Genomic DNA, 14,784 nt, shown 5'->3' on the forward strand with positions numbered 1-14,784 from the left:
TCAGACTGATCCCGTGAAGAATTACATTACTGCACAATATTTTATATCAAGTCTGCCAGGAATTTGGCCGAATTGGTAAATTTATACATTTTCAAGTACATAAGGGAAGGGAAAGGGTACCTAGTCAGCTGTACAACTGAATGCCTTCAATTGAAATGTGTCTTCTGCATCTAATCCAGCCCCTCTGAATCATAACTATAGAGAACATACAAAAATACTATGGTAATACAAAATGCAAGTTTACACACTCCCAGGAATGTCATACATGATGCATCATTAGCTTATACACTAACTTTCACACATCTAGATGGCCGGGCGGGGTGGGTGTGGAGCCAGAGACAGCAGTGGGGTCAAACTGTAGACACCAGTTTGAACATAAAAATGTATTTTATCAAATAAAACTATGCTACATTTTATCTCTGGGACCCTCATGTTGACAAATCAGAGCAAGATTACTTAATGTAAGTACATTGTTCACCTTCAGAGGTGAATGTATCAAACCGGTTGCAGTGATTAGTGTTTTGTTGTCATGCACTCTCCATGGTATTTCACTTTAATAGCTACTGTTAATTGGACATTGCAGTTAGATGAACAATAATTTAAGGTTTCTGCCCGTAGAAGACATGTCTATGTCCCGGACAGTTAGCTGTTGTATACAACGTCACTCTGGTCACATTAACACACGTTAGCAACAACAGTCCCAGTTTAGGGACACCTATCCCGTAGAGGTTATTGCTGCCACCTCACAGTTAATGCTGCCGCCTCATAGTTAATGCTGCCGCCATTCTGATCATAGTGGAGAAAAAGTAACACATAGCAAATGTCTCTTCATAAAAGCAGTGACATAATAATCACAGTGAAGACACAGGTTGCATCCAAATGATCTCTCCTTTCTCCTGAAGTTTGCACTCGTTCACTACTCCCCAAAAATGTCAAGGATTTAGATTGATGTAGGCATGGGCTAGAGGGAGTTCCCACCATATTTCTTACATAGTACCAGTCATTTCCTTTCAAATCCATGAAGGGAAGTGAACAAGTGCACACTTCGGGAGATTATCGGGACACAACCACACAGAGGGGTAAGAGGGTGTGTGTGTGTGTGTGTGTGTGTGTGTGTGTGTGTGTGTGTGTGTCTGAATCAATATTTCTCTCATTGTCCCCCTAAATGAAATCATGGGAGGGGACTGTGGATCGGTCTTCGTTTGACTCACGATATCTCAGACAGCACTGGCCTGATTTTGACTAAACTTGGGTGAAAGATGTCTCTTGCCATAGAGATCCGGCATTTACTAAATTACATTGATTGGACCGAGGTGTGAGCTATAGTAATTTACTGAAATGTGTGAGTCACACCAGAGAGGAAGAGGCAAAGCAGCAGGTGGTGTTTTTTCGCTCACTAAGCAAGGAGTTTTTATGGAGGTCAATGAAGTGTCGAATTTGATTAACAAGAAATGTAATGGCTTATTTGCTACGTGTGGCTTATTTGATTGAATAGAAGTTTCGTAGTTCTTAAGTTGTTTTGAGTGTACTGATGAGTAGGACATGTGACATCAAGGCAACTTTGACAAAAAACACTGTATCGGACTTGTGCCTGTTGTTCACACGCGTACAGTTGAAGTCGGAAGTTTACATACACCTTAGCAAAATACATTTAAACTCAGTTTTCACATTTCCTGACATTTAATCCAAGTAAAAATGCCCTGTCTTAGGTCAGTTAGGATCACCACTTTATTTTAAGAATGTGAAATGTCAGAATAATAGTAGAGAGAATAATTTATTTCAGCTTTGATATCTTTCATCACATTCCCAGTGGGTCAGAAGTTTACATACACTCAATTAGTAGTTGGTAGCATTGCTTTTAAATTGTTTCACTTGGGTCAAACATTTCAGGTAGCCTTCCACAAGCTTCCCACAATAAATTAGGTGAATTTTGTCCCATTCCTCCTGACAGAGCTGGTGTAACTGAGTCAGGTTTGAAAGCCTCCTTGGTCGCAAACTCTTTTTCAGTTCTGTCCACAAATTTTCTATGGGATTGAGGTCAGGGCTTTGTGATGGCCACTCCAATACCTTGACTTTGTTGTCCTTAAGCCATTTTGCCACAACTTTGGAAGTATGCTTGGGGTCATTGTCCATTTGGAAGATCCATTTGCGACCAAGCTTTAACTTCCTGACTGATGTCTTGAGATGTTGCTTCAATATATCCACCTAATTTTCCTCCCTCATGACGCCATCTATTTTATGAAGTGCACCAGTCCCTCCTGAGCAAAGCACCCCCACAACATGATGCTGCCACCCCTGTGCTTCCTGGTTGGGGTGGTGTTCTTCGGCTTAAAAGCCTCCCCCTTTTTTCTCCAAACATAACGATGGTCATTATGGCCAAACAGTTCTATTTTTTTTCATCAGACCAGAGGACATTTCTCCAAAAAGTACAATCTTCATCCCCATGTGCAGTTGCAAACCATAGATTGGTGGTTTTGGAGCAGTGGCTTCTTCCGAGCTGAGCGGACTTTCAGGTTATGTCGATATAGGACTCGTTTTACTGTGGATATAGATCATTTTGTACCGGTTTCCTCCAGCATCTTCACAAGATCCTTTGCTGTTGTTCTGGGATTGATTTGCACTTTTCGCACCAAATTACATTCATCTCTAGGAGGCAGAACGTGTCTCCTTCCTGAGCGGTATGACGGTTGCGTGGTCCCATGGTGTTTATACTTGCGTACTATTGTTTGTACAGATGAACGTGGTACCTTCAGGCATTTGGAAATTGCTCCCAATGATGAACCAGACTTGTGGAGGTCTACGATTGTTTTTCTGAGGTCTTGGCTGATTTCTTCTGATTTTCCCATGATGTCAAGCAAATAGACACTGCGTTTGAAGGTAAGGCCCTTCTTTGGACACTGTGTTAACTAACCTCCAGACTAGCATTAATGACATACAACTCTCCTTCCGTGGCCTCCAACTGCTCTTAAATGCAAGTGAAACTAAATGCATGCTCTTCAACCGATCGCTGCCCGCACCTGCCCGCCCGTCCAGCATCACTACTGTGGACGGTTCTGACTTAGAATATGTGGACAACTACAAATACCTAGGTGTCTGGTTAGACTGTAAACTCTCCTTCCAGGCTCATATTAAGCAACTCCATTCCAAAATTAAATCTAGAATCAGCTTCTTATTTCGCAACAAAGCATCCTTCACTCATCCTGCCAAACATACCCTGGTAAATCTAACTATCCTACCGATCCTTATCTTCGGCGATGTCATTTATAAAATAGCCTCCAACACTCTACTCAGCAAATTGGATGCAGTCTATCGCAGTGCCATCCGTTTTGTCACCAAAGCCCCATATACTACCCACCACTGTGACATGTATGCTCTCGTTGGCTGGCACTCGCTTCATATTCGTAGCCAAACCCACTGGCTCCAAGTCATCTATAAGTCTTTGCTAGGTAAAGCCCCGCCTTATCTCAGCTCACTGGTTACCATAGCAGCACCCACCCGTAGCACGTGCTCCAGCAGGTATATTTCACTGGTCACCCCCAAAGCCTATTCATCCTTTGGTCGCCTTTCCTTCCAGTTCTCTGCTGCCAATGACTGGAATGAATTGCAAAAATCACTGAAGCTGGAGACTCATATCTCCCTCACTAATTTTAAGTATCAGCTGTCAGAGCAGCTCACAGATCACTGCACCTGTACATAGCCCATCTGTAAATAGCCCATCCAACTACCGCGTCCCCATATTGATTTAGTTTTTTTTGCTCCTTTGCACCCCAGTATCTCTACTTGCACATTCATCTTCTGCACATATATCACTCCAGTGTTTAATTGCTCAATTGTAATTACTTCGCCACTACGGCCTATTTATTGCCTTACCTCCCTAATCTTACCTCATTTGCACACACTGTTTATAGATGTTTTCTATTGTGTTACTGACTGTATGTTTGTTTATTCCATGTGTAACTCTGTGTTGTTGTTTGTGTCGCACTGCTTTGCTTTATCTTGGCCAGGTCGCAGTTGTAAATGAGAACTTGTTCTCAACTGACCTACCTGGTTAAATAAAGGTGAAATAAATAAATAAATAAAATATGCATCCACAGGTACACCTCCAATTTTTTTCTGAGGTCTTGCCTGATTTCTTTAGATTTTCCCATGATGTCAAGCAAAGAGGCACAAGAAAAGAGTTTGAAGGTTGGCCTTGAAATACATCCACAGGTACACCTCCAATTGACTCAAATGATGTCAATTTGCCTATCAGAAGATTCTAAAGCCATGACATAATTTTCTGGGATTTTCCACGCTGTTTAAAGGCACAGTCAACTTAGTGTATATAAACTTCTGACCCACTGGAATTGTGATTCAGTGAATTATAAGTGAAATAATCTGTCTGTAAACAATTGTTGGAAAAATGACTTGTGCCATGCAAAGTAGATGTCCTAACCGACTTGCCAAAACTATAGTTTGTTAACAAGAAATTTGTGGAGTGGCTGAAGAACGGGTTTTAATGACTCCAACCTAAGTGTATGTAAACTTCCGACTTCAACTGTATCTGCCCTCTCATTGGCTAGAAAGGTCCCACCTGATCTTGCCTCCTCACGAATGCCTTCCAGTCTGAGCACCAATCTCTTTATCTAACATTCCAGTCCTTAGCACTTCTTGTCATTGCCTTTCACACTTGATATGGAGTACAGGGAGTCGATTAGCTAAAGAGACTGGTACCCAGGCAAACTGACTTTCAATTCAGAATAGATTTATTATTATTATTTTAATTGTTAGAGTAGCCACTTGAGTATCTGGTCAATATAATGGATACTCTGGTCACACGATGGGGGGGGGGGGGGGGGGGTCATACGATTGTTTCAATCGACATATTTTTCTTGAACAATCAAAAAGGACTGGCTTGAAAGACTAACAGGAGGAATTTGCCCTTGTGTGCACAACTAAGCTTCTTTAGACTGGTGATGAGACACCAGTCTACAGAAAGATGGACAGCGAGAGAGAGCAAGGAGAAAACAGAGAATGACTTTGAAAGTGGAAAATGAGGAGAGAGAGAGAGAGAGAGAGAGAGAGAGAACACCCACACAGTAAAACATCTTGTTAACTCAGTTATAAAGACTCATAGACTTTATTAGAGCCTCAGAAAACCCACTGCAAAGTTTTATAGTGTACAACATCCTGCCCTGGCCATGACTTCTGATAAGAGTAAATTCTCTTGATTCGACACAAATTTCATCAGAGCCTTTGAAACCCCTGGAATGTTTCATAAACAATCCTCTCCTGACTAGAGAGGATATTTTATAGTCTTCACCTGACTAGATTTAGTCCCCTCCTAACCACATTTTATACAGTCCTCTCCTGCCTACATTTTATACAGTCCTCTCCTGACCACATTTAATACAGTCCTCTCCTGACTACATTTTATACAGTCCTCTCCTGACTACATTTTATACAGTCCCCTCCTGACTACATTTTATACAGTCCCCTCCTGACTACATTTTATACAGTCCTCTCCTGACTACATTTTATACAGTCCTCTCCTGCCTACATTTTATACAGTCCTCTCCTGCCTACATTTTATACAGTCCTCTCCTGACCACATTTAATACAGTCCTCTCCTAACCACATTTAATACAGTCCTCTCCTGACTACATTTTATACAGTCCTCTCCTGACTACATTTTATACAGTCCTCTCCTGACTACATTTTATACAGTCCTCTCCTGACTACATTTTATACAGTCCTCTCCTGACTACATTTTATACAGTCCTCTCCTGACCACATGTAATACAGTCCTCTCCTGACCACATTTAATACAGTCCTCTCCTGACTACATTTTATACAGTCCTCTCCTGACTACATTTTATACAGTCCTCTCCTGAATACATTTTATACAGTCCTCTCCTGACTACATTTTATACAGTCCTCTCCTGACTACATTTTATACAGTCCCCTCCTGACTACATTTTATACAGTCCTCTCCTGACTACATTTTATACAGTCCCCTCCTGACTACATTTTATACAGTCCTCTCCTGACTACATTTTATACAGTCCTCTCCTGACTACATTTTATACAGTCCCCTCCTGACTACATTTTATACAGTCCCCTCCTGACTACATTTTATACAGTCCTCTCCTGACTACATTTTATACAGTCCCCTCCTGACTACATTTTATACAGTCCTCTCCTGCCTACATTTTATACAGTCCTCTCCTGACCACATTTTATACAGTCCTCTCCTGCCTACATTTTATACAGTCCTCTCCTGACTACATTTTATACAGTCCTCTCCTGACCACATTTAATACAGTCCTCTCCTAACCACATTTAATACAGTCCTCTCCTGACTACATTTTATACAGTCCTCTCCTGACTACATTTTATACAGTCCTCTCCTGACTACATTTTATACAGTCCTCTCCTGACTACATTTTATACAGTCCTCTCCTGACTACATTTTATACAGTCCCCTCCTGACTACATTTTATACAGTCCTCTCCTGACTACATTTTATACAGTCCTCTCCTGACCACATTTAATACAGTCCTCCCCTGACTACATTTTATACAGTCCCCTCCTGACTACATTTTATACAGTCCCCTCCTGACTACATTTTATACAGTCCTCTCCTGACTACATTTTATACAGTCCTCTCCTGCCTACATTTTATACAGTCCTCTCCTGACTACATTTTATACAGTCCTCTCCTGACTACATTTTATACAGTCCTCTCCTGACCACATGTAATACAGTCCTCTCCTAACCACATTTAATACAGTCCTCCCCTGACTACATTTTATACAGTCCTCTCCTGACTACATTTTATACAGTCCTCTCCTGACTACATTTTATACAGTCCTCTCCTGACTACATTTTATACAGTCCTCTCCTGACTACATTTTATACAGTCCCCTCCTGACTACATTTTATACAGTCCTCTCCTGACTACATTTTATACAGTCCCCTCCTGACTACATTTTATACAGTCCTCTCCTGACTACATTTTATACAGTCCTCTCCTGACCACATTTAATACAGTCCTCTCCTGACTACATTTTATACAGTCCTCCCCTGACTACATTTTATACAGTCCCCTCCTGACTACATTTTATACAGTCCCCTCCTGACTACATTTTATACAGTCCTCTCCTGACTACATGTTATACAGTCCTCTCCTGCCTACATTTTATACAGTCCTCTCCTGACTACATTTTATACAGTCCTCTCCTGACTACATTTTATACAGTCCTCTCCTGACCACATGTAATACAGTCCTCTCCTAACCACATTTAATACAGTCCTCCCCTGACTACATTTTATACAGTCCTCTCCTGACTACATTTTATACAGTCCTCTCCTGACTACATTTTATACAGTCCTCTCCTGACTACATTTTATACAGTCCTCTCCTGACTACATTTTATACAGTCCCCTCCTGACTACATTTTATACAGTCCTCTCCTGACTACATTTTATACAGTCCCCTCCTGACTACATTTTATACAGTCCTCTCCTGACTACATTTTATACAGTCCTCTCCTGACTACATTTTATACAGTCCCCTCCTGACTACATTTTATACAGTCCTCTCCTGACTACATTTTATACAGTCCCCTCCTGACTACATTTTATACAGTCCTCTCCTGACTACATTTTATACAGTCCTCTCCTGACTACATTTTATACAGTCCCCTCCTGACTACATTTTATACAGTCCTCTCCTGACTACATTTTATACAGTCCCCTCCTGACTACATTTTATACAGTCCTCTCCTGACTACATTTTATACAGTCCTCTCCTGACTACATTTTATACAGTCCCCTCCTGACTACATTTTATACAGTCCCCTCCTGACTACATTTTATACAGTCCTCTCCTGACTACATTTTATACAGTCCCCTCCTGACTACATTTTATACAGTCCCCTCCTGACTACATTTTATACAGTCCTCTCCTGACTACATTTTATACAGTCCCCTCCTGACTACATTTTATACAGTCCTCTCCTGACTACATTTTATACAGTCCTCTCCTGACTACATTTTATACAGTCCCCTCCTGACTACATTTTATACAGTCCTCTCCTGACTACATTTTATACAGTCCCCTCCTGACTACATTTTATACAGTCCTCTCCTGACTACATTTTATACAGTCCTCTCCTGACTACATTTTATACAGTCCCCTCCTGACTACATTTTATACAGTCCCCTCCTGACTACATTTTATACAGTCCTCTCCTGACTACATTTTATACAGTCCCCTCCTGACTACATTTTATACAGTCCCCTCCTGACTACATTTTATACAGTCCTCTCCTGACTACATTTTATACAGTCCCCTCCTGACTACATTTTATACAGTCCTCTCCTGCCTACATTTTATACAGTCCTCTCCTGCCTACATTTTATACAGTCCCCTACTTCTATTTAAATTAACACAATAGGGAATGAGTGATAACTGACAAATATATCTACTGCTACTCCAAACTCACTTTTAACTGCAAGGACTTTCTTAAGAATCACCACCATACTGTGTCACACCTAGGGCTGTGATGGTCATGGAATTTTGGATAAAGGTAATTGGCCGTTTTTCCTCTTCTCTCCTCCGCTCCTGACTGCCTGTGCCATAGAAATAGAATGAATAGAACGGGCATCCTCATTCAAGTCAATGATGGAGTAATGGGTGAACTGGCAGCCATTGCGAGGAGAAAGCAGGAAGTAAAAGCATGAAGTGTACCCATCAATATGTGTTGTAATTTGTTGATTCAATGCAACTGACTACAAAAACTACAGTGCATTGCATGACCACATCAGTTAACATAATTTGAATGATCATTCTACATTAACATTGAAATGATTGCATTACAATGCCAGGCAGCCATTTCAAATGTACCCCCATGAGTTTACCAGTCAAATTGCCATACAAATGCCCGGCTACCCATCTTCAGTCAGCTATTCATTTTTATTTTAACCATTACGATATTTTTGTTTTTTTCATGACGGTATTCATCCATAACTATCAGTTACACAGTTATATGGTAATTGTGCCAACCCTAGAGACAGAGTAAAAAAAAAAGAAGATATAAAATAATTACTCTCCTCAAAACGCACCTCTAAGAGAACGAATTATGAATTGATTTCATAGCAGACAGTAGAAAGTCGCTTGGCTTTCTCTCTTCTCCCCTGTCGTTTTTTCACCACGTTCATTGACAGATGTGACAGGGCTTTCTCCTGATTTAGCTTCTTAATTGGGAAGCTTAAATATAATTTCTCTCTCTGTCTCTTGACAGGTCTCTCTCCTCTTACGTTTGTAAGGAGGACTGACAGCTTTAACAAAGATAGTCAATTACCAAGATGTCTACCCAATGGAAACCCCTCTCTGATCACACAAGTGCCATGGCAGCTGCACTCATGGACAAACTCATGGACAAACTGCTGCCTGAATACAAACAAATACAATACAAAACAACTGCCTGAGTTGACTTTACTCTATGTTTCTTATGGAAGTACTGGCTTGTTGGACCTCTTGGTTTGACTTAAAACCCCTCTGACTATACGGACTGTTGACAATCCATCCCAGAATAGATTAGCTTTAACACAAAGACAGCAAGCTGATACTGTATGGAGAGAACACACAGCTGAAGAGAACAGCAGAGCAAAGCCAGGCCAGATGGGCTGTTCGCCACCCTTTAAGACCAATGGAATAGTCTCAAATAAATAATGCTATGACCCATTATATAACCATATGCTTTCTGTAAATAGACACAGGACTACATATCCCCACTGCACATTCACACATTTGGTCAAATACATATTTTTAACCAACAGAAAGCAATCAGAAACTCCACAGTGACGGTGTCCACAGTGTTTTGAGAAAGCCAACTACAGTATAGCAGGTATTCCCATGATGACAGATGACAGATAGCAGCAGTATTAGTTACAGTAAGGCCCCACCACAGGAGACATTGTGTTATGCAGGTGTATGCCTGCATGCTACTCAAGATACAAGAGAGCAATAAGAAAAAGAATGAGGATTGACAACCACCATCTCAGATTGTTCTGAAATCATTTCTGTAGCTAGAAACAGATCGGATTAACATTCCTGAAACATTATTTTGTTGAAATGTAATTTGATCTCAGAGAAATTAAGCTAATTGATTGCACTCAAATTCAACCTTTAAATGTTTAGGATTCACATAATATTCAATAAATATAGTACCCAACATCCGATATTGACCAAACGTCTTCCTACCATTGAGTAAGAGGAATCCAATCAAATGGTCAAAGCCACAGACCCCCACATCAACCCCACCCCAACAACCAGTATACACTATCAGCTCTGTTTGACAAGTAGTATGGAGCTGTGGCTTATAGTATTGCTTCTTCATCATTTGCAATCTATTCCCTGTGAGTCTGGTGATGTTTTTCCCCATTCAGAGATATTAGCCATTGAAGTCGCTTGCACTATTTTACCATAAATTAGTGTGAAAGTACCACGGTTTTCCCACTAGATGCCGCTGTTCCTGTTACTGCCGTCAAGGATGTAACTGTTGCTGGTGCGATGTAACACACACATACCCTGCCTGTTAAAGTACTGGACTATACTGTACACAGAAAACATCAGGCTTGTTCATTAGCCTGTTGCAGTACTGTACACAAAACACAGCACACACAAGATTGCCCGCTCGCACACACTTACACATTACATTCACATTTAAGTAATTTAGTAGATGCTCTTATACAGAGCAGCGACTTACACAGGCACGCATTCACACATGGATGCATAGCCTACACGCGAGCAAACACACCTACCTATCTAAAATACAAGGAGTCTGAGAAATTTGTTCAAGAATAAGGATCCAATTGAGGTTGATGAAGTCCAAAGCACTGCAGTAAATGCATTGGTGGGAAATTGAGTTAGGCGGCAGCAAAGAAGAAAAACGGATCCAACCGTTCATCATGATGAAGTGATACTGAAGTAAAGAGGAAATAAAACTTGAGAGAGAAGATGATGAGTCTATTTGAGGACATACAGAGAGAGAGAAAGATCTGCTCAGAATAATGATGCCAGATCATAAATGTATCTGCAACATTCACTATTTCCTCTCTCACCATTATCGCTCAAATTAAACCACAAGCTAGTTCCTAAACCTGCCCATTCATTGCGTGCTGCGGTAGCATATTCTGCATAAATACTTATCAATGCAATCCAATAGGCTCCTAGGATGTCTAGCAATCCACACACTATTCAAATCACTCTGTGCCCATGAGTCAAGATGGGCTACTACAGCTGCACCCTATCGATCGCATCTCTCTCTCCCTGTTCATTACCTACCGGGGACCCGCTCTCTGTTTATTACCTACTGGGGACCGGGCAGTTTCGAAAGAGACCGGATGGTGACCAGAATGTCTATGCTGGAACCACATGACCAAGAAAAGAAACACACTCATTAGGCTTTTGTCTATTAACTACATAAGGTACACGATTCGCAATAAACATAATAATTGGAGATATGCTAGGTAAAACGTCAGATCTATACAATGAAACAAACCTTCCCTTTGTAGGCTTGGCTATCGCGCAACAGCAGCGCAGTTTAGGCTCGCGCAGTTTGTGAAGGTTTGATTACAGATAATTAAATATGAAAATGAAAGCTACATTCTCATCCCTTCACCGACCCATAGTTTATCTAATATACTTCTGTTTTTATTAATGCGCACGATCCACGAATATGTGATGATAGACTAAAGAACAGCGCAATATTATTCATGTTCTCCTATCCGAGAATATTTCATCTGGATTATCTCACGTTATCACAAATAAAACATTATTCGTGTCAACACTGGAATACATAGTGGTTGCATTCCCAAAGAGGAAATTAATGTGTGACGGAATTATTGTGCAAATTAAATGAAAAACAGCAAGAATACCTATGTAGCCTGGCGCTAGTTGAAATGAATAGCCTATTATGCAGAATAAAGCAGCTGATTCGCTCTGCGTCCACATATCGCTCATATAATATTTTAAGTAATATCACACCCACCGTATTTGTAATACTTCCGTATGTTGTAGAATTGCTGACAGTTATGTATTTCTGTAGGCTACAGCAGCGGTCGTGAAATGCAGATATTAACACAATTTTATGGTCCAAACTAGTCCATCAAGCCACGCGTCGTCTCAGGAAGAATTATTTTATAAAAGGCGCAGCAGTTACAATGTAGCCAGATAATTTACTGAAGTGCTCCGCGGTGATCAAATGCTCAAATCCCAGTTCAAAATGTACGCAACGTGCAGAACAAAACAATGAACACTCACCGCCGCTTTCTCCCGTACTAAATGGCGATGATGTTTTGTTTATTTCATAGCCTCCATCTGCATCTGAATGTACAGTAGACTATATGCGTCACTGACTTCCGCGTTAAAATGGAGTGAAAAAAATGTGACGGGTAGAAAAAAAACGTCGTTAAAGGGCAGGCGCTTCAGCAGAGAAGGCGTCAACTCATGTTGCATTGATTGATAAGGGCTGGTCATATTAATGTTGAGATATTTTCATGATGATGATGATAAGGATGATTTTCGTTGACTGTTAAAATGTACATACACCTGAAAACTATCCACACTGACTAAGCAAGATATTATGTATTCATTATACAGTATGTTTCTTCTTCTAAGACATAATGAATACAGACCTAACCTGACAATGTCACATTTTATTGTAAACCTATCCACCTAAAGAGAGTAGCTATACTGAATAGTGAGTGAATAACCCTCATCTAAAACTTTATCCCCTGTTGACAGAGAGCTCTTGCTCCATCTCTGTGAGGCCTGTCACTGTGTTTGATGTGATTACTGATTCCCAGTCTGTCTCTGTGTGGTTGGGGGCTGGGGCAGGACAACAGGGCCTCTGTGTGTGTCTGGAGTGTGTGGGCACCTCACGGGGACCGGCGGATGCCAAAGGGACGCGCGTGTCTGGGCCACTGAGTGAGTGTGTGTGTGTGTGTGTGTGTGTCTGGAGTGTGTGAGCACCTCACGGGGACCGGCGGATGCCAAAGCGACGCGCGTGTCTGGGCCACTGAGTGAGTGAGTGAGTGAGTGTGTGTGTGTGTGTGTGTGTGTGTGGAGTGAGTGTGAGAGAGAGAGCTTGAAGGAGAGGGGGGAATAGAGAGAGAAGGAGAGAGGGAAAATGAGGGAGAGCGAGTGAGAGTGAGAGTCATAATGACAGAGAGAATGAGAAGGAGAGAGAGACAGCATGATTAAAAACAGTTATTGTTAAGGACAGAAACAGTGAAATCCAAAGATTTCATTTCAACAAGCTGTCTTTCCATTGAGGGCCTCTTACCCCTCTCTCTCTCTCTCTCTCTCTCTCTCTCTCTCTCTGACCAAATTAATAACTGATGTGGCATATCACACTGTTGTGGTACACAGTATGACTGTGGTATGCCAATGCTCTTATGTGCTTATAAATCCAGTGCACTTTGAGATGGACTGAGGCATGGATTCTTCTGAGTGTTTCCTTGTTTTTCCCTGTTGAATGAATCTGGCAGAGGCATAACACAGTCATGTGTACCACAACAATTTGATATGCCACAGTAGTCATCCATTTGGTCTGAAGGGCAATGGGGGAGAGAGGGAACAGGAGAGGGACAGGGGGAACGAGAAGGGGAGAGAGGGAGAGGGAAAGGGGGAGCGATAACAGTTTGAAATAAGAGTATATACTCTATATACTATAGTGTCTTGTGATTATGTTGAGTTGTCAACCATCTACACACACACACACATCTACCCACCCATCTACACACACACATTTCTAGACACACATCTACACACACGTATCTACACACACACGGAAACCTTCACTTTGTCTTTGGGTATTGTTGTGATGTGGTTAGGCTAGGATAAACCTGTCAGACAGGTTGTGCTTAATCATCTTGTTGTCGTCCCCAGCCCCCCCCCCCCCCCTCCCCCACATTTCACTTCCTCCTCACGTTAATATTTGACTCAGCAAGGCATGGCACTTTCATTCCACAGAGACACATTATCAGGGTGACACACACACACTGCCACATTATCCCGGTGTCATTGTACATTTCTAATTCACCGTTAAAAGGAAGGAAGACAGCTTTTACAGTCTTTGTGTGTTCCGTCTGTTACAGCCAGTTAAGAGGAACTTGGCAGAGTCATACGGTTGAACAATTCAGAAACAGAAAGTAGAATCAAACAAATTCCTGTTTGTCAGTAAATAAACACTGCATTTCCCAGGCGTGGGTCAGCAGCAGGGGACTCTGGGAATGTTGATACATAAAGGGAGACTCATTGACAGTATTTTGTCCTTTGGCACTTGGACGAGTTAAATCACTTATGGCTGTCCGTGGCCTACTCCAGCCAAGCACTCCTATCTGCCTGGCCGTGCCAAACCTGGGTGCACTTCTCTTGACTTCAATTCTCTTGACTTCATTTAGCTGGCTATTGACTTGATGTCAAACAATGCATGTATTGCTTTATTCTCAGGAATAGATTTCTATCAAACTTGTTGGTCTTTTGAGAGGTATGATCAATACACTACGTTGGAGGATATTTCTGGCTGTGATTGTTAAATTTTCTCCAAAAGTTGGAGGGAATTTGAAAGTGTGATGATATAATTACAGAATTCTACTGAACAATAGTAGTAACTAGAACACCAATTGTTAACACTATACTGAAAGCCTGCAGGTATAATGCATTATAATGCAGATACATTATAAGTCTTTCATGAGCCTTTTATAATGTCTTATTACCATCTGATAATGATC

The 14,784-nt window shown here is 41.3% G+C and overlaps 1 protein-coding gene across 2 annotated transcripts in view; it reads right to left on the reverse strand.

Moving 5' to 3' along the window:
* LOC115134963 (E3 ubiquitin-protein ligase MARCHF8-like) overlaps positions 1–12,406 on the reverse strand; it is a 204,461-nt gene extending 192,055 nt beyond the window's left edge. For both annotated transcript variants that reach the window (XM_029669086.2, XM_029669084.2), the window contains exon 1: positions 12,311–12,406. The gene's annotated coding sequence lies outside the window, so the exon portion shown is untranslated. The remainder of the gene's footprint in view (positions 1–12,310) is intronic.
* Between the last annotated feature and the right edge of the window lie 2,378 nt (positions 12,407–14,784).

Source organism: Oncorhynchus nerka, linkage group LG10 (assembly GCF_034236695.1).
Source record: "Oncorhynchus nerka isolate Pitt River linkage group LG10, Oner_Uvic_2.0, whole genome shotgun sequence".
NCBI classification, from domain to species: Eukaryota; Metazoa; Chordata; class Actinopteri; order Salmoniformes; family Salmonidae; genus Oncorhynchus; species Oncorhynchus nerka.